General features: G+C 49.2%; 1 long non-coding RNA gene and 1 other non-coding gene across 3 annotated transcripts in view; both read right to left on the reverse strand.

The window, feature by feature from the left end:
* LOC137643906 (uncharacterized) overlaps positions 1-22,566 on the reverse strand; it is a 67,470-nt gene that overhangs the window by 24,098 nt on the left and 20,806 nt on the right. For both annotated transcript variants that reach the window (XR_011045091.1, XR_011045090.1), the window contains exon 3: positions 5,192-6,117. This is a non-coding gene — a long non-coding RNA (uncharacterized lncRNA). The remainder of the gene's footprint in view (positions 1-5,191; positions 6,118-22,566) is intronic.
* LOC137644684 (5S ribosomal RNA) lies at positions 386-504 on the reverse strand. The gene has a single exon (XR_011045174.1). It is a non-coding gene; the product is annotated as a 5S ribosomal RNA (ribosomal RNA).

Here is a 22,566-nt window from a genome sequence, read left to right on the forward strand (position 1 = left end):
ATAGGCCTGAACCGGAACATGCCACCCCCCCCCCCCCTTTTCTTTGACGAGTCCAAGAACAGCATCAAAATGTGGGGAAAGGACGAGAATATCCATTCCCATCAAGAGGTTCCATAGGTCAACACCCATCGCAGGTCTAAACGTTCCGCTGGTCCTATAGGGGCCAGAAAGTCCGGTTAATCGTTGCTTTGATACCACCGGAACTTGGGCCGCCCCACAGGGAACTTATCCTGAGGCGACCGTTCGCGACTTTAGACGGGTCAATGAGGAAAAGTGACCCAGGAAACGTTCCAAGGTAGGGCTGAAAGCTCTGCTTGACTGAGAACAGGTACTGCGACTCTCCTCAGCCTTGCCACAGTCAACTGAAGGGAAGGCTCGGAGAAGGAGGCAATAGCATCTGGCGTCCCCAGGCGGTCACCCATCCAAGTACTGACCAGACCCAACGTTGCTTAACTTCGCTGATCGGACGAGAAGCGGTGTTTCCAACGTGGTAAGGCCGTTGACTCAATATCATGGCTAGATACTCCAGATGTTGAGGCAGAAGTAGAGAAGGCTCCTAGCAAATTACCATGATCCCTCATTCATGGTAAGGACCCGGAAGCTTGTCCCGGCGTTGAAGAAGGTCGAAACCGAGCCTACCGGAGTTGACCAGACCTCCAAAAGGCGAAGGGGGCGGAAGCCTGCTCCTGAGCGGCCATGAGGAAAGCAGGGAGAGTTCTCTGGGGAAAAACCTGCGATGCCGCGGTGGGATCGCCACACCGCACCTCAAGTCTAGGCTGAATTCCAAGAGCTTCCTGGAAGATGGATGGAATGGAAACTGGAAGTACCCATCCTTCCGATCCAGGGCTTAAGGAGTCCTGCCGCCTCGTTACCAGTCTGATCGATTCTGCTGTTCCACGCTGGACGAAGTTTGTTCGACAAACTTGATCAGAGCTGAGAGGCCGACGACGGAATTCCCATCTCGGATGCTTTCCTACGAGAAAGGATCGACTGAAGAAGCCGGGGGGTGAAGCCGCCGACGACCCTATAGAGGACCTTCTCCTAAGGCATGGATCATTCTGCCCAAACGGGCAAAACTCTTGCCGACCCCATGGCATAGAGGTTCAGTGACACTGAATTCGCTGACAGAGACGGAGAGATGGTAAGAGCGAGGCGCGATATCCTTGGCTGATCACGGAGATCGTGCAGGAATCGGCATCGGGAAGCTGTTATCCGGATGAGTAACCTTAGGCATCCTCCCAGCGTGAGACCTGCAAGGGGGAGTTGCCAATCATAGAGATTGTGAACTCTACCGCTCCCTCTAGGATTATGCCCCCCCCGGGAGAGCCTCCCGTGCTACCTGTCTCTGACAGGAGGGGACTGCTATTGGACACCTTGTCTTAGCTGCCATAGCCGGTCCGATAACTAGGCCGACGAGGCTGAAAGAAGAGGCGCTGGAGGCCTGCAGGGTCTGGAAGAAAGCGCCTTGGAGGAGTGAAAACGGAAGTCGACTTCCTCCGCACAACCGCTGTCCATGTCTCTGTCCTTGCGCACAAACAAGCTCTTCCCAAGGATGGAAGTGTGTCTGAGCTTGTCGACATCCACGGATGAGACACCAGAGAGGAAGCTCTCGGTCACTGCGTCTAGATGGTCCAACATCGAGCTTGCCCGCAAGTTCGAAACTTGGCGACGAGACGCCAAGGTGCTCGAGCCCGAGAGGAGGAAAGTACCCATGATCTTCCTGGAGCTTCCTTGTACAAAACCTCGGGTCGCAACCGAGGAGAGAAAGGACCTGGTAAGCCCCTTCCATGAGATGGAGAAGAGGAAGGGCTAAACCAGTCACCACTTGCCCGACAGAGAAATCTCGAACGGAAAGCTTCCTGGCAAGACCCTTCCAGGGAATGACGAGGAAGGGCTAACCCAGGTTCTGGAAAGAAGAATGTTGCTCAGACCTCCCTGAAGATTCTTCTTGCTCTTGCATGTGCCATGCTCTGCATTTATGGGGTGAAGACCGTGTTCTGGAAATACGCTCCAAACAACTCGCCAGTTGCGAAACCCAGACGGGAATCGCGGTCGCAATCGCCCTGGCGCTCGCGCGATGGTAAATCAATGGTTTGCGCGTGGCCGAACGTGGAAGCGCCCATGCGTGGGCACGCAGGAGCGCAGACGAAAGTGCGCCAGGGAGTGCAGTAGGAGGGCGAGCGTGGTAGGAAGGGCGAGAGCTGGTGGTCGGAATCAGAAAGTTCACAGGCGAGTGATGACCCGTAGGCGAGCAATGGATACTGCAGGAATTGAGCCGACGTTCGCGCGGCGGAGCACCGTCGGTTCGCGCGGAGGAGCACCGTCGGTCCGCGCGGCGGAGCACCGTCGGTCCGCGCGGCGGAGCACCGTCGGTCCGCGCGGCGGAGCACCGTCGGTCCGCGCGGCGGAGCACCGTCGGTCCGCGCGGCGGAGCACCGTCGGTCCGCGCGGCGGAGCACCGTCGGTCCGCGCGACGGAGCACCGTCGGTCCGCGCGACGGAACACCGTCGGTCCGCGCGACGGAATACAGTTGCTTCGCGCGCGGGCGAACATTGGAGCGCATGTGCGCGGACACGTGGGCGTGCGGTCGCACAGGCACAGTTGTCACCCATCGGTGCATGGCAGGAAAGGGCGCGCAGATGTGCGCTGGCGATTGAAGAAAGCTGGCGCACAGAAGGACAGAAGTAAAGGTGAGGGCTGGCGAGTAGGAGGAACATCTACGGCAAGACTCAGCTACCGGAGATCGTCCACAGCAGGCGAGCGCTAGATCGATACTGATGGTGCCCAGGGGACCTGACACGCGTGGCAGATCGATGGCGATCGTTGACGAGCAGGAGATCGCTGACGCGCAGGAGATCGCTGACGCGCAGGAGATCGCTGACGAGCAGGCGAACGTTAACGCGTCTGTGGTCGCTGGCGAGCTGGTGATTGCTGGCACGCAGAAGGCAACGCGTGGAATCCTGTGCGTAGAAGAAGAGTCCTTGTCCAAGAAATGAACCGAAGTTCTAGATTGCGTGGGCGAACGTGGGCGCACAGGGCGCGTATCAGGAACCAACAGGAACAGCAGCGACGATCATCAGGAGAGTGCTGACGAACAGGAGAGAGCTGGCGAACAGGAGAGCGCTAGCGATCAGGAAAACGCTGATGAGCAGGAGAGCGCCTGTGCGCTAACACTGAGCAGGAGAGCGCCTGTGCGCTAACAATGAGCAGGAGAGAACACTGCAGAAGGGCGCGCAGGGGAACCCTGACACGCAAGGGTAGCACCCCCGTGGGAGGCAACCTTTTCGAAGGGACCGTCGTCCGTTGTAAGACCGTTGTCCGTCGTAAGACGAGGTAAGACTGCTGTCCATCTGCACCAGGGGCGGAAGGTCAAGAAGGCGTTGGAGATCGATCCCCGGAGAGATCTAAAGAGGAAGGAGCTGCAGGCTGCATACGGAGATTCAAAAAGGCGCCTCTTAGCACCCTTATAGGGAGATGGGAGGCCCTTACGACGTAGTGGACGGTGAGCTTTACGGCGAAGGCACCCAACAGCAACAACAATAGAAGAGTTCTCCGAAGAGGAGTCTCTATGAGTGTACTCTCTCGCGAACGAAAGAGAAACACTTCGGAGAAGAGACAGGTCAGCCAGTGACCTAAAAAGAGCAATCCTCCGAAGAGGAGCTCCTGCAGTTGCCCAGCCCCTTGAGCGTAACTGCAGGTGTGACCGCTCAGCACCAAGAGAAAAGTCGCATGAAAAAAAGGCAAGAGAAGAACCCCCCCAAGGGGAAAAACTCAAGCCTGGACAGGAAAACTTCCCTCGAAAGGAAAGTTACCCACCCAAGGAGGCGAGCCTCCTGAGTGTTCTAAAATGAACTGGAGAGCTGTCAATCATCACGGGAGTACTTCCAGGAGAAGGAGTCACGGCCCTGACGAAGATCTATAGGGGAGGCAGCAACAGCCGAATCCCCAAGCCTCAACAAGACAGCTCACTCAGTTATCACATTACAGAAACGAACTAGATCGGTAAATGTGAAAAATAAAAACAAAAATCATTAGTTAACATTCATTCCCCCGGGAAGACTCCGAAGAGGAATCCCGAGGGAAAGGAACACAAGAATTACACAACAGGCACGTGCCCTCACAACCACTTACACTCACGGAAGGAGAGCTGTAACCAATACAGAATTATAACAAATATAATTATGTAACTATGTAATTATGTAATTTAAAAATGAATGAACACTAAAAAAAGAACGAAAACTCCGAAAAGAATCGTTCTACAAAGCTGAAAAAACAACAAATACAATTAGATTCATAAACTAATTGAGACAAAACGTACGGCGTAGCAACCCCACCAACACGGGAAGGAAGCTACTCAGACGTAGTAAAAGTAACGTAGTAAAAGGGTGAACGACCTCAAAGAGAGAGAGAGAGAGAGAGAAGGACCGTGGTCAACTCGATCGCGACCCATGACATTACACCATGGTGGCCTAACTGCCGAGGGCTCCACGGAGATATCGTACACTACACACACAAGCACAAATCTGAAATGGAAACTTACTGATTTCTATACTCAAATATATACATAAACACGAAAAAAAATTTTTACATATATATTGAGTAAAAGAAAAGTAAGTGATTAAGTAAAGACAAAACAAACAATGGCTGCCAAGCGAGGACAAAGACAGAGACGTCTGTCCATTGTCCGAGCCAAAAGTGAAGTGAAGTGGTTCACCGGTGTGTGGGGGGGAGGGGTAGCTAGCTACCACTCCCCTACCCCCCTGCAAACTAGCGCGGGGATAATACACCCTTGTTAAATTCTAATGGCTTGCCATTTCAGCTACTCCGAAAGGTAAACCCAATGTAAATAGCGTGGTTTGTATTTCGATTACGGAACAACTAAACCTTTGAATTTTGAAATTCCTAAAGAAAGTACTCAAGGAATTTTGCTGCTTTTAGTAGTTAACAGTGATAAGATTGTTGGTCTTGGTAACGTACATTATAACAGCTCCTTTAAATTAAGAAATAAAGCCATTGCTAGCTTTAAAAAAGATCCTGATATGGGCAGCACAGCAAATAAGACATGATGTTGGACTCCACCAACCTGGGGACTCCTCTCGCAGCAAAATTTTGATTGGATAGGTTCAGTGCCTGCAATGTATTTATGGAATCAAATATTTTATGTATCTGATAATAAAGTACCTGTACTCACATTTACATTTGAGTTTCTCTTTTTTTCTTTCTTTTCCCATATCACTGGAAACTAAGAGAATTAGGTTTAGGTCTTGTTCCTGTTGCTTCAGTATCCCCGGAGAGTATGGTATTGGTTACACAACTGCTAGATCTTCTGCTACACCCTTTCTGGATAACTACTCTTCTCTCTGGTAGTTAAAGAGCTTCTGAAATCTTCAACCTTTAGAAGTGAGTCTTTTTCCAAGTAAGGTACAGAATTCCATTTGGCCATTTTTCAAGTACTCCATTCCAATAATCAACTTCCACTGCACAATTCAATACACGATTTCCTTTTCGCACTTCCATAGGCTGTAATACATTATCATGATACTCAGCACCTGAACGTATTCTTCATCCCATCACTGTTGAACTATAATGCTGATATTGATGATTAAAGTGTATACCACCGGTACAACAATGCTTTTGCTCTTCTGACCAGCATCACTGATTACAAGCATATACTTTTTTTCTGATATTTTTGTCCATTTTCTATTTTTCCTGTCATGGCATTCTATTCTGAATAGGTCAGCTTTGTAAGCAACAAGGATTTTAGATTCATTCCATGGAAATATTTGTTGATTCTGAAATAACAGTAGTGATTACAAATATTCATATTATGCCAATGTTGGAAGATGGGAGCAAGAATTAGAATGTTGAAATTGGTGATAGAAGGTGCAACTTCAGTGAAAGGTATGGCTCCGCCAACACCGAAGAAGGAAATGGTGGGCTTTGGCTCCAACACAGAAGACAGAGGCATTACAATTCTGGTTGACAATGGACTACGGTGTGGCACTTGTGAAGTACTGTAGTAGCTAATTATACACGTTACAAATATGCCACTGCAGTCTCCTTATATTACCTTGGTTGGGATGGACGACATATCCAATAATGATTTTAAGGGCCTCTCTGGAAAAAAAATGTTATTTTCCTTAGTAAAATAAATTTTTGAATATACTTACCCGATGATCATATAGCTGTCAGCTCAGCTGCCCGACAGAAAAAACCTACGGGCGGAATACGCCAGCGATCGCTATACAGGTGGGGGTGTACATCAACAGCGCCATCTGTCAAGTAGGTACTCAAGTACTCGATGTCAACATAGAACCAATTTTCTCCTCTGTCCACTGGGTCTCTATTGGGGAGGAAGGGTGGGTCCTTTAATTTATGATCATCGGGTAAGTATATTCAAAAATTTATTTTACTAAGGAAAATAACATTTTTCAATATTAAACTTACCCGATGATCATACAGCTGATTCACACCCAGGGGGGTGGGTAGAGACCAGCACTACATGTTGACATTATTATGAGCTAAGTATTCCGTATTTCATTTTAGCAGTTATTCAAAATAACAAGCATAAAATAAATAAGTACCTGGTAAGGAAGACGACTTGAACAATTACTCTGCCTTTTTAAGTACGTCTTCCTTACTGAGCCTCGCGATCCTCATAGGATGCTGAGCGACTCCTAGGAGCTGAAGTATGAAGGGTTGCAACCCATACTAAAGGTCCTCATCAAAACCTCTAATCTAGGCGCTTCTCAAGAAATGACTTTGACCACCCGCCAAATCAAGTAGGATGCGAAAGGCTTCTTAGCCTTCCGGACAACCCAAAAATATTTCAAGAGAAAGATTAAAAAGGTTCTGGAATTAGGGAATTGTAGTGGTGGAGCCCCCACCACTACTGCACTCGTTGCTACGAATGGTCCCAGAGTGTAGCAGTTCTCGTAAAGAGACTGGACATTCTTAAGATAAAAGACGCGAACACTGATTTGCTTTTCCAATAGGTTGCGTCGAATATACTTTGCAGAGATCTATTTTGTTTAAAGGCCACGGAAGTTGCGACAGCTCTAACTTCGTGTGTCCTTACCTTCAGCCAAGCTTGGTCTTCCTCATTCAGAAGGGAATGAGCTTCTCGTATTAACAGTCTGATAAAATAGGATAAAGAATTCTCTGACATAGGCAAAGATGGATTCTTAACTGAACACCATAAAGCTTCAGACGGGCCTCGTAAAGGTTTTTAAAATAGAAAATAAGAGCTCTTACAGGACATAATACTCTTTCTAGTTCATTTCCAACCATACGATAAGTTTGGAATATCGAACGATATTGGTCAAGGCCGAGAAGGCAGCTCGTGTTTGGCTAGAAAACCAAGTTGTAGAACATGTAGCCGTTTCGGATGAGAATCCGATGTTCTTGCTGAAGGCATGAATCTCACTGACTCTTTTAGCTGTGGTTAAGCATATCAGGAAAAGAGTCTTAAAGGTGAGATCTTTCAGGGAGGCTGATTGAAGCGGTTCGAACCTGTCTGACATAAGGAATCTTAGAACCACGTCTAAATTCCAACCAGGTTTAACCAAACGACGCTCCTTCGTGGTCTCAAAAGACTTAAGGAGGTCCTGTAGATCTTTATTGTTGGAAAGATCTAAGCCTCTGTGACGGAAGACTGATGCCAACATGCTTCTGTAACCCTTGATAGTGGGAGCTGAAAGAGATCGTTCTTTCCTCAGATATAAGAGGAAGTCAGCTATTTGAGTTACAGAGGTACTGGTCGAGGATACGGATACTGACTTGCACCAGTTTCGGAAGATTTCCCACTTCGATTGGTAGACTCTAAGGGTGGCTGTTCTCCTTGCTCTAGCAATCGCTCTGGTTGCCTCCTTCGAAAAACCTCTAGTTCTCGAGAGTCTTTCGATAGTCTGAAGGCAGTCAGACGAAGAGCGTGGAGGCCTTGGAGTACCTACTTTACGCGTGGCAGACGTAGCAGGTCCACCCTTAGGGGAAGTGTTCTGGGAACGTCTACTAGCCATCGAAGTACCTCGGTGAGTTATTCTCTCGCGGGCCAGAGGGAAGCAACTAGCGTCAACTTTGTCCCTTCGTGAGAGGCGAACTTCTGCAGTACCTTGTTGACAATCTAGAACGGAGGGAATGCATATAGATCTAGATGTGACCAATCTAGTAGAAAGGCATCTATATGAACTACTGCTGGGTCCGGGATAGGTGAGCAAAGTATTGGGAGCCTCTTGGTCATCGAGGTTGCAAAGAGATCTATGGTTGGCTGGCCCCAGGTGGCCCAAAGTCTCTTGCATACATCCTTGTGGAGGGTCCAATCTGTTGGAATTATTTGTCCCTTCCTACTGAGACAATCTGCTATGACATTCAAGTTGCCTTGGATGAACCTCGTTACTAGTGAAAAGTCTAGACCTGTTGAACAGGTGAGGAGGTCTCTTGCGAACTCGTACCATGTCAGAGAGTAGGTCCCTCCTTGCTTGGAGATGTACGTCAAAGCAGGGTGGTGTTGTCCGTGTTCACCTCCACCACTTTGCCTTGAAGGAGAGACCTGAAGCTTTTCCAGGTCAGACGTACTGCCAGTAGCTTCTTGCAGTTGAAATGCATTGTCCTTTGACTCGAGTTCCATAATCCCGAGCATTCCCTACCGCCTAATGTCGCACCCCAGCCTACGTCCGATGCGTCCGAGAAGAGAACGTGGTTGGGAGTCTGAACAGTCAGGGGAAGACCCTTTCAAAGGTTGATAAAGTCCTTTCACAAAGTCAGACCAGACTTTATCTTTCCGGAAACCGGGATCGACACCGCTTGTAGCGTCTTGTCCTTTTCCAGTGAAAAGCTAGATGATACAGAAGAGGACGGAGGTGTAGTCTTCCAAGTGACACAAAATGAACCACGGATGACAGTGTCCTAACCAGACTCATCCACAGCCTGACAGGGCAGCGTTCCTTCTTCAGCATCTTCTGGATGGATAGCAGGGCTGGGGGTTGTTCGTCTTGTTCAGCAATGTCCTCATCAGAGGGTTCCTCATCCGAAACTGATGAGGAAACGGCAACGGAGTGGGCAACGTCTGACTTGTTGAATCCGGTCGCACTGGTGGATGCGTGACGGAGCCGGACACAATATCATGGTACTGCTGCACAGTCTGTGAACTGTCAACCATGGGGACGCGAGGAAGTACAGCGTCAACCCGAAACTGTCTAGACTGTCTGGGTTGTGCAGTCAACCCCCTACCGGGTTGCTGAGGTTGCCGCACTGTGTCACAACAAGTCACCTCTGCTGGTTGTTGAACGTCTTCCTAGTGACACACTGAACGTCCACAACCACCTCCGAGAGTCGCTTAACGTCAACGTGCGACTGGCAACCCACACTGGGTCGCATCGGTGGAGGAACCACCTCAACTGGCGGACGCGAGTAGGATACCTCAGCGTCAACAGGGCGCACAACCAACCGGTAGGAAGGTTGTTGGCCAGAAGGTTCTTCTCCGTAAAAAATACTCTATCAAGGACACAAGCTTGGACTGCATGTCTTGCAACAAAGCCCATTAGGGTCTATGGGAGCAGGTGTGGCAACAGACGGGGTTAGCGACTGAAGCGGAACCAGTTACCATCCCTGGAAGCCTTGTTATGCTTTAATTAAAGTCCATAGGAGGCTAAGCAGCTTAAGGCTCCTCTCCAAATGACAGAGTCCTCAAAGGAATATCAGTAGGAGGGAGAACAGCACTTTCTCATCTACAGGAACCATGTCCGAGAAAAGCTAGGTTATCTCAGTGAGGTTCTCACTGGTGCATAAGCAGCAGACCAGAAGGCAACGTTATGTAACTGCTTGATAGTCTGTGAACTGTCAAAAACTGAACTGTCATCCACAACAGGGCGTGAGGACATACAGCACTGGTGCATTAGTAGCAGACCAGAAGGCAACGTCATGTAACTGCTTGACAGTCTGTGAGCTGGCAACAACCAAAGCTGTGTGGGGAAGCCTCAACTCCTGACTGACTAGTCTGCTGCGGGCGAGTGGCGGTAACCACAGTGGGTTGCGGAGGCTGACACACCGTGTCAAAACACGGCAGCTTGTGGTAGCTCACGCACGGCAACGGAGTGCTCCGTGTGTCTGTGGGAGTCAGCATGCGTCTGGCAGGGTCGTCTGCGCATGGGTGGAGGAGCTCTCACAACAAGAGTGTGGGAGCAGGCAGCCATGCTGAGCGCACAACCGTGGCAGGTTGTAGGCAAACGGGTGCATCGTCAACCTTCTCCGCAGTCGGAGTGTGGGAGCAGGCAACAACCAAAGCGGAGTGGTGGTGAGTGGTGGGGACTGCCGTGGGTTGCGGAAACTAACGCATCGCGTCAAAACACGGCAGCTTGACTCCACCTTCCCACTGCTGATGCGGTAGCTCACGCATGTTAACGGAGGGTGCCGCACGTCGGCTAACGTCAACATGCGTCTGGCAGGGGCGATTGCGCATCGGAGGTGGAGCTCTCCGCAGCCGGAGTGGCAGTGTCAACCTTCTCCGCACGAAACTCCTGCATAACCGCAGCTAACTGAGTCTGCATAGACTGCAGTAAAGACCACTTAGGGTCTACAAAAACGGCAACAGACGGAGCTACTGTCCGTTGTGACTGAGGGTCTAAAACAGCTGGTGCGGCAACAGACGGAGTTACTGCCTGTTGCGGTACCACCTTGCCTCTCTTGGGAGGTGTGCAGTCGTCGGATGACTGCAGCGAGTCCGAACTGACCCAGTGGCTACACCTAGGCCGTTGGACTTGCGCGGAAGGGACCGACTTGCACTTAAAAAGCTGCAAGATGTGGTCCATGGTTTCTTACGAGAAACCTCTTCCGCAGACGAGGAATAAATGGGCTCTCTCGTCTTTGTGTGGGTGGGGCGATCTTGGGTAGATACGCCCGAAACCACGGAGGGAAAAACGTCTGTTCGTTGATCAAGGCCTGTGGAACCCATAAGTCGTTCAACATTACTTCTCCCCTGGGCTTGGGAGCTTGTAAGAGGTCCCGGACTAGGTGAACGACTGGCACGAACAGACGAACCCTCGGACGCAACACTGTAACACTATGCGCATATCACTTTATCACTTTTGATTTTCTGTTTTGCACTTATTTCACTGAAATCGAAACTTTAACTGATTTCTACCTGAAACACGCAATCCTATCCTTCATTAAAAGGTAGTAATTGCGAAAACAGTCTTACAATGCAACAGAAAAACATAAATAAAGATAAAGAATTCAGTGGCTGGAAAAGAGACTAAACACTAGATAAAAAAAAAAACTACGTTTACAATCTCTCACCGTACAAAGCCTGGGAACAAGAATAAAACCCTAGAAACGTTTTACCTTCTTCCCCTACAGCGACTAGGGAGGAGAGTAAAACGAGAACAACGTTACCCGCTTGAACGAAACGTTTATTCTCCTCTCTCTCCCTCCGTCTCTATCTCTCTCTCTCTTCTCTCTTGATTTCCCACCTGAGAGAAGAGCCCAATTATATATCGTTAAAACATGTTATATGCTAAAGGAAAAAACTGAAAGGTTTTCCAAATAAAAAGTTCCTTTAATTTAGAATTTAAACCATTTAATCTAAGAAAGAATGAACGAAACGCTAGAATCGGTTTACTCTTACTGCAAAGTGAAACCGTGATACACTCTCTCTCTATCGTAACGATAGAGCGCATGTTGAACGTTCTGAACGTCAACAACTGCGTAGACTAAAAAACTAAACGTTAGTTCATCTTTGAAAACAGTACGAGACTATCAAAGAAATTCTTTCATAAAACATTAAAATTAAAAAAGTATTAAATTCTTTAAAGGTTAAATACGATATAACGGGCTCAATGTTAATTAACTTCGGTTCCAAGTTAGGACCGCCTACTCTTAGGAAAGGTCGCATATAAACAAACATAAAAATTTATTTTTTATAAGTTTATAATAAATGGAAAGTTAATCGAAGAGGCCTATAAAGGCGGAGAGATATAAAATAAATAGATCTATAACGTGTTAAGCAGAATTACCAAAAACCTAAACACACTTCCGTCTAAGGGAAGGGTCGGCCATTTAAAAGTGAAAGAGAGTCCATACTCTCTTCGTCACCATAATTAAATCTATCCAAAACGAGTTCAAGTTTTGAAATGAAGAAAAAACCCCTGCATAGCGAAAGCTCAAAACTGGAATAGTGTACTTCACCAAATCGTTGTGAAAACAAATCCAGTTAGGGACAGCGTATTTAGTAGGTCTTGCCAGTGGCACGACAGAGAGAAAATTGGTTCTATGTTGACATCGAGTACTTGAGTACCTACTTGACAGATGGCGCTGTTGATGTACACCCCCACCTGTATAGCGATCGCTGGCGTATTCCGCCCGTAGGTTTTTTCTGTCGGGCAGCAGAGCTGACAGCTATATGATCATCGGGTAAGTTTAATATTGAAAAAATTACTTTAAGAATACAATAAGCAAATCTGAGTTTAATAGCAATGAAATACAATGTATTGTGGTTTACATATTATTTATAAACATAAAAAAGTGCTTACGTTAAGGAATAAAAAGAACAAGATTATGAAGAATAATGTGAAATGCTTGAATGAATGAATGAATGAATGATTTAAAGTTTTCAGGCATCCTGACATCTAAGGTCATTGACGCCGGTAACATTTAATTTATGTATACAAAAGTAAAAAATTAAATAAAATAAAAAATTAAAGAGTATTCAATTAAAATCATAAATATTGAATGTCATAAAAGTTAAATATTTTTCAGAAGACCTGCTTCTGAAAGAAATCTAGTGCAATACAGTATTGTACAGTAAACAATATGTACTGTACTATATATTCATAGCTTACCATAGGCTTGTAAAGAACAAGGTAACCTGTTAACCAAGCAATATGGTGTTAAACATAACCTGGCAAGTTAATAGAGAATAAATATATATTCTATTAGCTGTAGATCCTTAAGTACAGTACATTGCAATATTATAAAACAAGAAATTTTATTATTAACTTGTGTTTTTCCCAGATACACAAACCAGAGTCCTTTAAAATAAGGAATGTCTTTAAATTAAGGGATGTCTTTAAATAAATGTCTTTAAAATAAGGAATATCTTCAGCTTAAGCTGAAACAGCCACTCAATTCGTTAACAAGATAGTGAATGATATGGGGTGCACGTGGCCACATAGCCCCACCCACATTTCTGTTAAAGAAGAGATTAGTTCACCAAACTTTCAATTCGGCTCCACAAAACACTAGAAGAGTTGGAGGACCCAGGCTTACATGGCTGAGGACTATGAAATGTGAAGTAGATGACGAATGGAGAAGCAATGATTTAAAAGCTCAAGATGGAGACGACTGGCGAAATTTAACAAAGGCCCTTTGCGTCAATAGGTGTGGGAGGAGATGATGATGCTGATGTATATACAAACCTTTCATCCTTTAAAATAGGGAGACTCACTTACTGGAGGGTAGCATGTCCCCTAAAACTGAACAGACTGGTTCTTTTTCTTCCCTGGATTATGCCAGTCTCCCTGGTTCTGTACGGGAGCAAGGGGGATAACACCAGCAACCCCCTATCAGTCCATCATAGTGATGAACATGCTGATACGGCCAAGCCCATACTTGGTACGTACCTGGTATGTGATCTATGGGGGACTCTTTCTCCCCTGAATAGGATGCAGTCTGGAATGAAATATCTGGCATATGATAACCAATGGGTTTGATATTTATTGCACTCCCATCACCTCATTGCTGTCGAAGACAAAAGTGATGTTTTTGACAGCAGGTTGGGTGGGGCTACTCTCCTATTGGTACCATCAGTTGTTAACTACCTCATTAACAAATTAAATAGATGTTTCAGACTGCACTGAAGACATTCCCTATTTTATCAAAATTGCACTGAACCCATTCCCTATTTTAATGGACAAAAAGTTTGTATATGGTAAGAACAGTGTAGCATTCATATTACAAGAAGGGAATCCATTCCTAAAATCTTTGCAAGAAGCTGATTATGATCATAGATACAGTATTATACAGTCCTGTATAATCTTTTTAAAGGAACTGTTAAGCCGGATATGTTTTTAATTAAAGAGCAGAAAATTTGGAATAAGAAAATTGAACAATTAAGTAAGAAGATAGCAAATAGAATGGCAGCGAGGTATGCCAGGGAAAGTAACATAGACCCGTGGCCCAACAGATCCATATTACTGCCTACTACATGTTGGGCATGATAATCCAAATGGGATTGTTCTTGAAATCTCCCATACTTGAATTACTCTATGCCAGAGGTTCAGTCATAAGGCTTTTGTGTGTGTGCTAAGGCAGGCTAAATACACACGGTTTGACAGAGTATTTCTTTGCCATAGTTATACAATTCTGGGAAGAAATCCACATGAAATCTAAATTTAGTCTGAAATCACATTCTCTCAAGTATCACATCCTTACAGAGAGATCAGAGTAAAGCACAGTACATTATAGGCTATAAGCCAGAGCTTAATGATTTTCAACTCGATACCTACTCTAAAGTTATGTAACTAGAAGTAAAGTTATTCTGATATTCAGTGTGCTTAGAACAAAACTTTCTGCCGTTATTCTTCTCAATAGTCTCTATTTCTGATTAAGCCTAGCCTAAATTCATAAGTTTTGCAAACTTTAAATCTTATTAAGGTAAAACAAAACAAGATTGACAGACAGAAAATACTGGGAAGGCTACTGTTTAGATGAAATCATGCTCAGCGACTACATAAAACCCACCGCAGTAGAAAATTTGGAATAAATATGACAAATTCGGAGATAGTTTGTATTTTTTCTAACCATACAAACCTTAGCTATTTACATAGGGTATTACTTTCGGCGTAGCTGAATGACGAGCCAATAGATTTTTAACGAGGGTTAACTACCCTCTCGCTAGTTACCGAGGGGGGGTAGGGGAGGGGTAGCTAGCTACCCCTTCCCCCTCACACACCAGTGAACTGATTCACTTCGCTTAGAGGTAGGACTTCATGGGGGACAGGGCTGGTGGACAAATATGTGTAAATAGCTAAGGTTTGTATGGTTAGGAAAAATACAAATTATCTCCGAATTTGTCATATTTATACCATATTTTCTAATGCGGTGGGTTTTATGTAGTCGCTATTTACATAGGGTGACAACCCTTAGGTAGGGTGGAAAGTCCCAGCCTTACTGGCTTTGGCTTTTGCCCGAGGACTCAGAATCCGAGTGAGTAGCACTTGAGAAAAGGAGTCCCTGCACCTCGCTAGCACCTTGCTATGCAAGGAACGTGCGGCCTACATAATCTTGTGTGTGAAGGAATGAAGTGTGACTCGTCCTAGGAAGTTGACCTGAAGTCCTTTAGATGGAATTCTAGGCTAGGACGTTCCCAATACCACCTCGTCAGGGTATGGGGGACGCAACTGTATTATATTAATACTAGGAACACAAGGAAGCATGGTTTACCTGCAGTGATTTGAGGTCAGCTATGCAGAGAACCCAGAATGCTGCTTTCCCCAAGAGAGGGGAGGATGAAGAAAAGAGTAAGGGCCAAACATACTTTTTCATTCATGCAGACTAAAACCGGGTAACAATGCCCTCAACCTTCTGCTACCTGTCCATTAAGGAGCCTGAGGTTAGACCAGCTGTTGTGCAGCCACCACAGGGCCGGCAGAGAATGTATCGAGACTCCTGTGGGTCATGTCCTGCAGGTGGTGGGCTGTAAAGGTTGTTTGACGCTTCCAGACCCCAGCTTGTAGCACCTGCGTCACAGAGATGTTTCTCTTGAATGCCAGGGATGTAGCAATGCCTCTGACATCGTGTGCTCTAGGGCGACGTGACGGAGGAGGGTCTGGATTCAGGGCATGATGGATGACCCTCCGAATCCAAGCGAGATGGTATTCTTGGTGACCCTCCTCTTCGTCCTTCCTGTGCTAAAAAAACAGGGCTTGCACACGACGACGAACTGCAGCTGTTCTTTTAAGATAACGCCTCATACTCCTTACTGGGCATAGTAGGAGATGGTCTGGGTCACCTGTTACAGAACGAATATTCGAAATCCTGAAGGAGTCAAACCGTGGGTCCGGAACTCCAGGATTTTGAGTCTTGGCTACAAACTCAGGGACAAACCTGAAAGTTACCTCCCCCCCTCCCCTTGAATGGGCGACATTGTACGAGAGACCATGAAGTTCACTGACACGCTTGGCTGAGGCCAGAGCGAGCAGGAACACCATCTTCCAAGTCAGGTGACGATCAGAAGCCTGGCGTAATGGTTTGAACGGGGGTCTCTTAAGAGACCTGAGGACCCGAACCACGTTCCATGGAGGAGGTCTCACTTCCAACTGAGGGCAGGTAAGTTCGTAGCTTCGTATGAGCAAAGAAAGTTCCAGCAAGGAAGAAATGTCTATTCCTTTCAGCCTGAAGGTCAGGCTTAAGGCTAAGCGATAGCCTTTCACCGCCAAAACCGAAAGGCGCATTTCCTCCCGCAAGTATACAAGAAACTTCGCTATCGCTGGAATAGTGGCATCGAGGGGAGAGATACCTCTTCCACGACACCAACCACAGAAGACTCTCCACTTTGCCTGGTAGACCCCTGCAGATGACTTTCGGAGGTGTTGAGACATCCTCTCCCCAACTTGTTGCGAAAAGCCTCTCTTTGTGAGGAGATGCTGGATAGTCTCTAGGCGTGAAGTCGAAGCGATGCTATGGCTTTGTGGAAGATGTTGCAGTGTGGTTGCTTGAGTAGCTCGTGTCGTGGAGGAAGTTCTCTCGGAAGTTCCGTCAGGAACTGCAGAAGGTCCAGGAACCACTCTGCATGATGCTATAGTGGAGCTATTAAGGTCATTGACAGGTTGACCGATAGTCTGGTCTTGTTGAGCACCCTTCTCAACAGACAGAACGGTGGGAAGGCGTAGACGTCGATGTTGTCCCACCGTTGTTGAAAGGCATCTTGCCAGAGTGCCTTGGGGTTCGGGACTGGGGAACAGTACAGTGGCAGCTTGAAGTTCAAGGCTGTCGCGAAGAGGTCCACTGTCAGGGAACCCCACAAAGTCAGGACTTTGTTGGCTACTAGAGGATCCAAAGACCACTCGGAACTCACTATCTGCGATGCTCTGCTCAGAATGTCGGCGAGCACATTCCTTTTGCCCGGAATGAAGCAAGCTGATAGTGGAATCGAGTGGACTTCGGTCCATCTCAGTATCTCTACTGCAAGATGGGATAGCTGTTGTGAAAAGGTACCTCCCTGCTTGTTGATATAAGCCACTACTGTGGTGTTGTCGCTCACCACCACCACGGAGTGACCCGCCAGTATCTGTTGAAGTGCCAGATATACGGCCTTCATTTCTAGCAGATTGATGTGGAGGTACTTTTCTGATTCTGACCATAGGCCTGAGATCCTTTGGTTCAGAACATGGGCCCCCCACCCTTCTTTTGACGCGTCCAAGAACAGCATCAAATCCGGGGGGAGGACGAGAAGATCCACTCCCTTTCGAATGTCCGGGGAATCGTTGCCTTGATTCCACCGGGACTTGAGACGCCATTGCAGGGATCTCATCCTGAGGCGGCCGTTTGGAACTAGACGGGCCAAGGAAGACAGGTGACCTAGGAGACGTAACCAAGATTGGGCTGGAAGCTCTTCTAGTCTGAGGAAAGGATCTGCGACCCTCCTCAGCCTTGCTATCCTGTCGTCTGATGGAAAGGCTTTGTGGAGATTGGTGTCCAATATGATGCCTAGATATACCAGTCGTTGAGATGGAAGCAGAGACGACTTCTCAAGATTTACAATGATCCCTAGATCTTGGCAAAGTCCCAGAAGCTTGTCTCGGTGTCGAAGAAGGGGCGACTCCGAGTCTGCCAGGATCAGCCAGTCGTCCAGATAGCGAAGGAGACGGATGCCGATCCTGTGTGCCCACGAAGATATTAGGGTGAACACTCTGGTGAACACCTGTGGTGCTGTGGAGAGACCGAAACACAGCACCTTGAACTGCTAGATCTTGTTGTCTAGGCTGAATCTCAAGTACTTCCTGGAAGACGGATGGATTGGGATCTGGAAGTACGCGTCCTTCAGATCCAGTGTGCACATGAAGTCTTGCGGTCTCACTGCAAGTCTGTCTGTGTCTGCTCTCCATACTAAACGAAGTTTGTTTGACAAACTTGTTCAGGGCTGAGAGGTCGATGATGGGTCTCCAGCCTCCAGACGCCTTCTTTACGAGAAAGTCAACTGAAGAAGCCTGGGGAGCTGTCGACGACTTCCTGGAGAGCATCCTTCTTGAGCATGGTCTCGACTTCTGCCCGAAGGGCTAGCCCCTTTGCCGATCCCATGGCATAGGAGCTCAACGACACTGGATTCGCTGTCAGGGGAGGGAGAGATGTTATGAATGGGATGCGATATCCTTGGCTGATCACAGAGATCATCCAGGAATCGGCCCCAAGTTGCTGCCACCTGAACGCGCAACTTTGCAGGCATCCCCCCACTGGTGGACATGCAGGGGGATTGCCAATCTTAGCGTTTGCGGCCTCGGCCGCTCCCTCTAAGATTCCTGCCTCCCCTGGAGGACTTTCCGCCCTTCTTGTCTTTGACAGGAAAGGGCTGCTGTTTCGACACCATTGCCTTTGCTGCCGGTGCCGGTTTCGATGTCTTAGACTGACGAGGCTGTTGTTGTTGAGGTGCTGGAGGCTTGTAGGGTCTGGATGTAAGAGCCCTTTGGAGGAGAGAATCGTGGTTTGATTTCCTCCACCTCTCAGCTGTTTGTTCCACATCCTTGGGCTCAAACAGGCTCTTTCCAAGGATGGAAGAGTGTCAGCTTGCAGACATCCACGGCTGGGACCTTCAAGAGGAACCTCTCGGCCACCGCATCACGACGCTTCAAGATCGAGTTTGCCCACAAGTTCAAAACTTGGTGGGCCAGAAACTCAATGGTGCGTGTGCCCGAAAGGAGGAAAGTCTCTGGCCTTCCTGGTGCTCTCCTTGGACAGGTCCTCTGATCACAACAGGATGCCCAGAGAACTCCAGCCAGACATCCAGCCATGAAGTGGCCTGCATGGCACACTTTGCGACCTTCTCCTGACTCAGGATCTCTGTAGCCGAGAATGTCACCTGCCGGGTGGACAGTCTCTCAAGAGAAACTCCCCTGGTAAGCTCTTCCACAGAGTGGTGGAGAGGAAGAGCTAAACAAGGCTCCCCCATGATCTCAAAGTACCTCCTCTGTTGTACACGAGGAGGTGGGAGGAGCTTGTTACCGGAAGAGGAATGGCTGGAGGAGGCGAGTTCGGAAAGCTGGCCCTCAACCTTGTCTTTGGTGCTCTTTACCCCCTGGGACCAGGGCAGAGCCGCACTGGCCTTCGAGGGTTTTTGAGTGCCGTAGACTTGGTCCAGGACCGTATCCTTGCCTTCGCGAGGGGCGGTCTCCAGGTCCTTAAACCTATTGAGCTGCCTCATCAGATTCAGGACCTGCCAGAAGGCATGCTTCAACTCATGCTGCTCTCCTTCTGGTGGACTGGCAGCAAAGTCTCCTGTTCCCAACTGCTCTACTTGGGGGGACACGTGGACGTTCTCCTGGGGTCTTGCTGGCTCTGGTCGAATCCGGGAAGAAGACTTCGGGACGGTCTTCGAGTCCTTGGGCTCCCTTCTAGGAGGGATACAGGACTCCAGTAAAGAAGTCTGAGGGCTCCTCTCCGCCCCCACACGGGACGATTCTCCTACTCGAGGTGGGGTTCCTCCAATTGGTGCCGTGGGAGAAGGTCTCACCTCGCTGGATTCTCCTGAAGACAGAAAAGCTTCGTTCACAGGCGAAGGAGAGAACATCTGAGAGGGGAAATTGGCCTTCCTGACGGACTTCTTAGGAGCCAGGTTAACCCTAGGAGAAGTCACCACGAAGTCTACTCCTCTCTTCCTCTTCAGCGGAGACGAGGCTGCCGTTGGTTTGAGGCCCAGATCAGTGAGGGCCGGCTTAACAGCCTGGACGACAACTCTGATCAGGGACCCAAACCAAGGCTGACGGCTGACAGACGCAGTGTCAGAGACTCCCGCTGGAGGGAAGGGGATCGGGTGATCCTTTGGAGTAGACACCACAGGGCCTGCCTGAAAAGAAATAGATGAAGAGTGTTGCCTAGACCTCTCTGAAGATTTTCCCTCCTCCTGCAAGTGCGCTGTTCTATGCTTACCGGGGGGGGGGGATCGTGAAGACGATGACCTGGAAGTACACGCTCCTGAAGACTCGCAAGGTTGCTCGAGCTGCGAAACCCGGCGGGAATCGCGGTCGAGATCGTGCTGGCGCTCGCGCGATGGAAAAATCGCAGCTTTGCATGAGGGTGAACGTTGGCGCACATGCGCGCGGAGATGAAAGCACGGGTGCGTGTGGGCGTGTGGGCGCGTGGGCAAGGGTGCGTGTGGGCGCGCGAGCGAGTGGGCGCACAGGCGAAAGTGCGAGCGGTTTTAAGGGCTAGTGTTGGCGGCCGGGAGAATGACGGCGCGCAGGTGAGCGATGGCGCGTTGGCAAGGATGGCGCGTAGGGCGAGAAGGTGACCAACTGCGCACAGGTGAGATAGCGCTTGGGCGTGTAGGAGACCTTCGGCGATCAGAAGCGTGGGCGCGCGGGCGCGTTGGAAAACGCTTGCGCGCAGGCGAAGGATCGCACGGGCGCACAGGAAATCGCTGGCGTGTAGGAGATCGCTGGCGCGTAGGAGATCACTGGTGCGCGGTCAGGAGATAACAGCTGGGGCGCAGGACCAGAAGGTGTAGCAGCGCGCAAAGGAGAACACTCGTGGGCGCGAACAGGAGACTTCTCGTGGGCGCGCAGTGTCTCGTCCCATTCTAGAAGAGCGCACAGGAGATTGCGCGTGATTGCGCGCAGGCGCTGGCGCGTGGGCGAGTTCTGAGGGCGCGCAGGTGATCGCAGGCGAACGAAGAATCTCCTTGCCTGCGCCCAGATCCGGAGATCGTGGGCGCACGGGCGAACGTGGGCGCGCATCAGGAACAGGGCGCGCAGATGTGCGCTGGTGAGTAGGCGATCGTGGGCGCACACGGCGCACAGATGTGCGCTGGTGAGTAGGCGATCGTGGGCGCATACGGCGCGCAGATGTGCGCTGGTGAGCAGGAGATCGCTGACGCACAGGAGCGCGCTGGCGCGCAGGTGAGCGCTGGCGCGCAGGTGAGCGCTGGCGCGCAGGTGAGCGCTGGCGCGCAGGTGAGCACTGGCGAGCAGATCGATGGCGAGATGACTCTGCTGCAGGAGATCGCTGGCGCGTTGAGTCTGAAGAGGGCTGGTCCTCAGCAACAGCAGGAGAGCGCTCGCGCGCTACTGCGCACGGGCGCGCAAGTAAAACCTGGCACTTAAGGAACTTACTCACATTGTGAGATAAGCCCTTTTGCCCCGAAAAGACCGATGCCCGTTGGATAACGGGGTGCGTTGGCGCTCACTGCGCATCTGCGTCCAGGTACGGAGAAGGACGACTCCCAGGCCTGGCAGGCGTAGGAGATCGAAAACTATCTGCTGAGAGGTCTAGAGAAGCGGCTGCAACGGTCTGCTCACGTCGAGGAGGATCCTCTGCGGGGGACGTCGAGGGTGATGAACCGAAGAGGCGCCTCCTAACTCCCTTGTAGGGAGAAGGAAGGCCTCTATGGCGAAGAGGAGGGCGAGCCTTACAGCGAAGACGACCGAGGGGCAGCAACACCATCGTCGATCCTCCGAAGAGGAGTCTCTGTCAGTGAACTCCCCCGAGGGGGAGAATCAACCGCAGGAGAGACCGTTGGACTCAGCTCCTCCCTCGAAGGATGTTCGGACGGGGGAACTGAGCCTTCAGCAACATCAGCAACAACAGCAGGGGTTTGACCCGACCCGTCGGAAGCCTCTGCCACAACAACGTCGACAATAGACAGAGGATCTACCTCTGCTATCACCGGCGACTGTTTGACAGCTGCACCCAACTGGATCAGGTCAATCAGTGCTTCCCTGGAGGGCGAGCCCTTAAGCCCAAAGCTGCAAAAGATCATCATTAACAACGGAGTTATCAATATCCTCCCCCGGAGGAGGAGGAGGAGCTGCCTCGCTATGGGAGGCAACTCCCTCTCCCGAACCTGAGGTTGGTCAACAAAAGAATGGCCTACGCTACCACTCGACGGCTTCTCACGAGAGACTGATCGAGTGGGAGCTTCGGAGAAGGTTTGGGCAACGGAAGAAGAGTCTTTGGAACCTTCCTTCTTCAAAGAAGCCCTTGAAGGAGAAAGGTCACACCTAGATTTCTTACGTCGCCGGGAAAACCTCTCCCACTGGGAGGTAGACCACTCACTACAAGTTTTATCTCTATCACACCGTTGACCTCTGCAGTACGGACACAAGGTGTGAGGGTCCGTCTCGACCGCCGACATAAACATCCCACAAGGGCGGTCAGGTAAGCCAGGGCACTTCCGCATGATAGAGGTAGAGGCCAACTTCCGTACACACAACTGCAAAAAAAAGCAAAGAAAAGATTAAGGCTGTCAAAAATGCGAGGGTGAGACAGACACGTCTGACCATCATCCGAGCCATTAGTGAAGTGAATCAGTTCACCGGTGTGTGAGGGGGGAGGGGTAGCTACCTACCCCTCCCCTACCCCCTC

Source organism: Palaemon carinicauda, chromosome 7 (genome assembly GCF_036898095.1).
Source record: "Palaemon carinicauda isolate YSFRI2023 chromosome 7, ASM3689809v2, whole genome shotgun sequence".
NCBI lineage: Eukaryota > Metazoa > Arthropoda > Malacostraca > Decapoda > Palaemonidae > Palaemon > Palaemon carinicauda.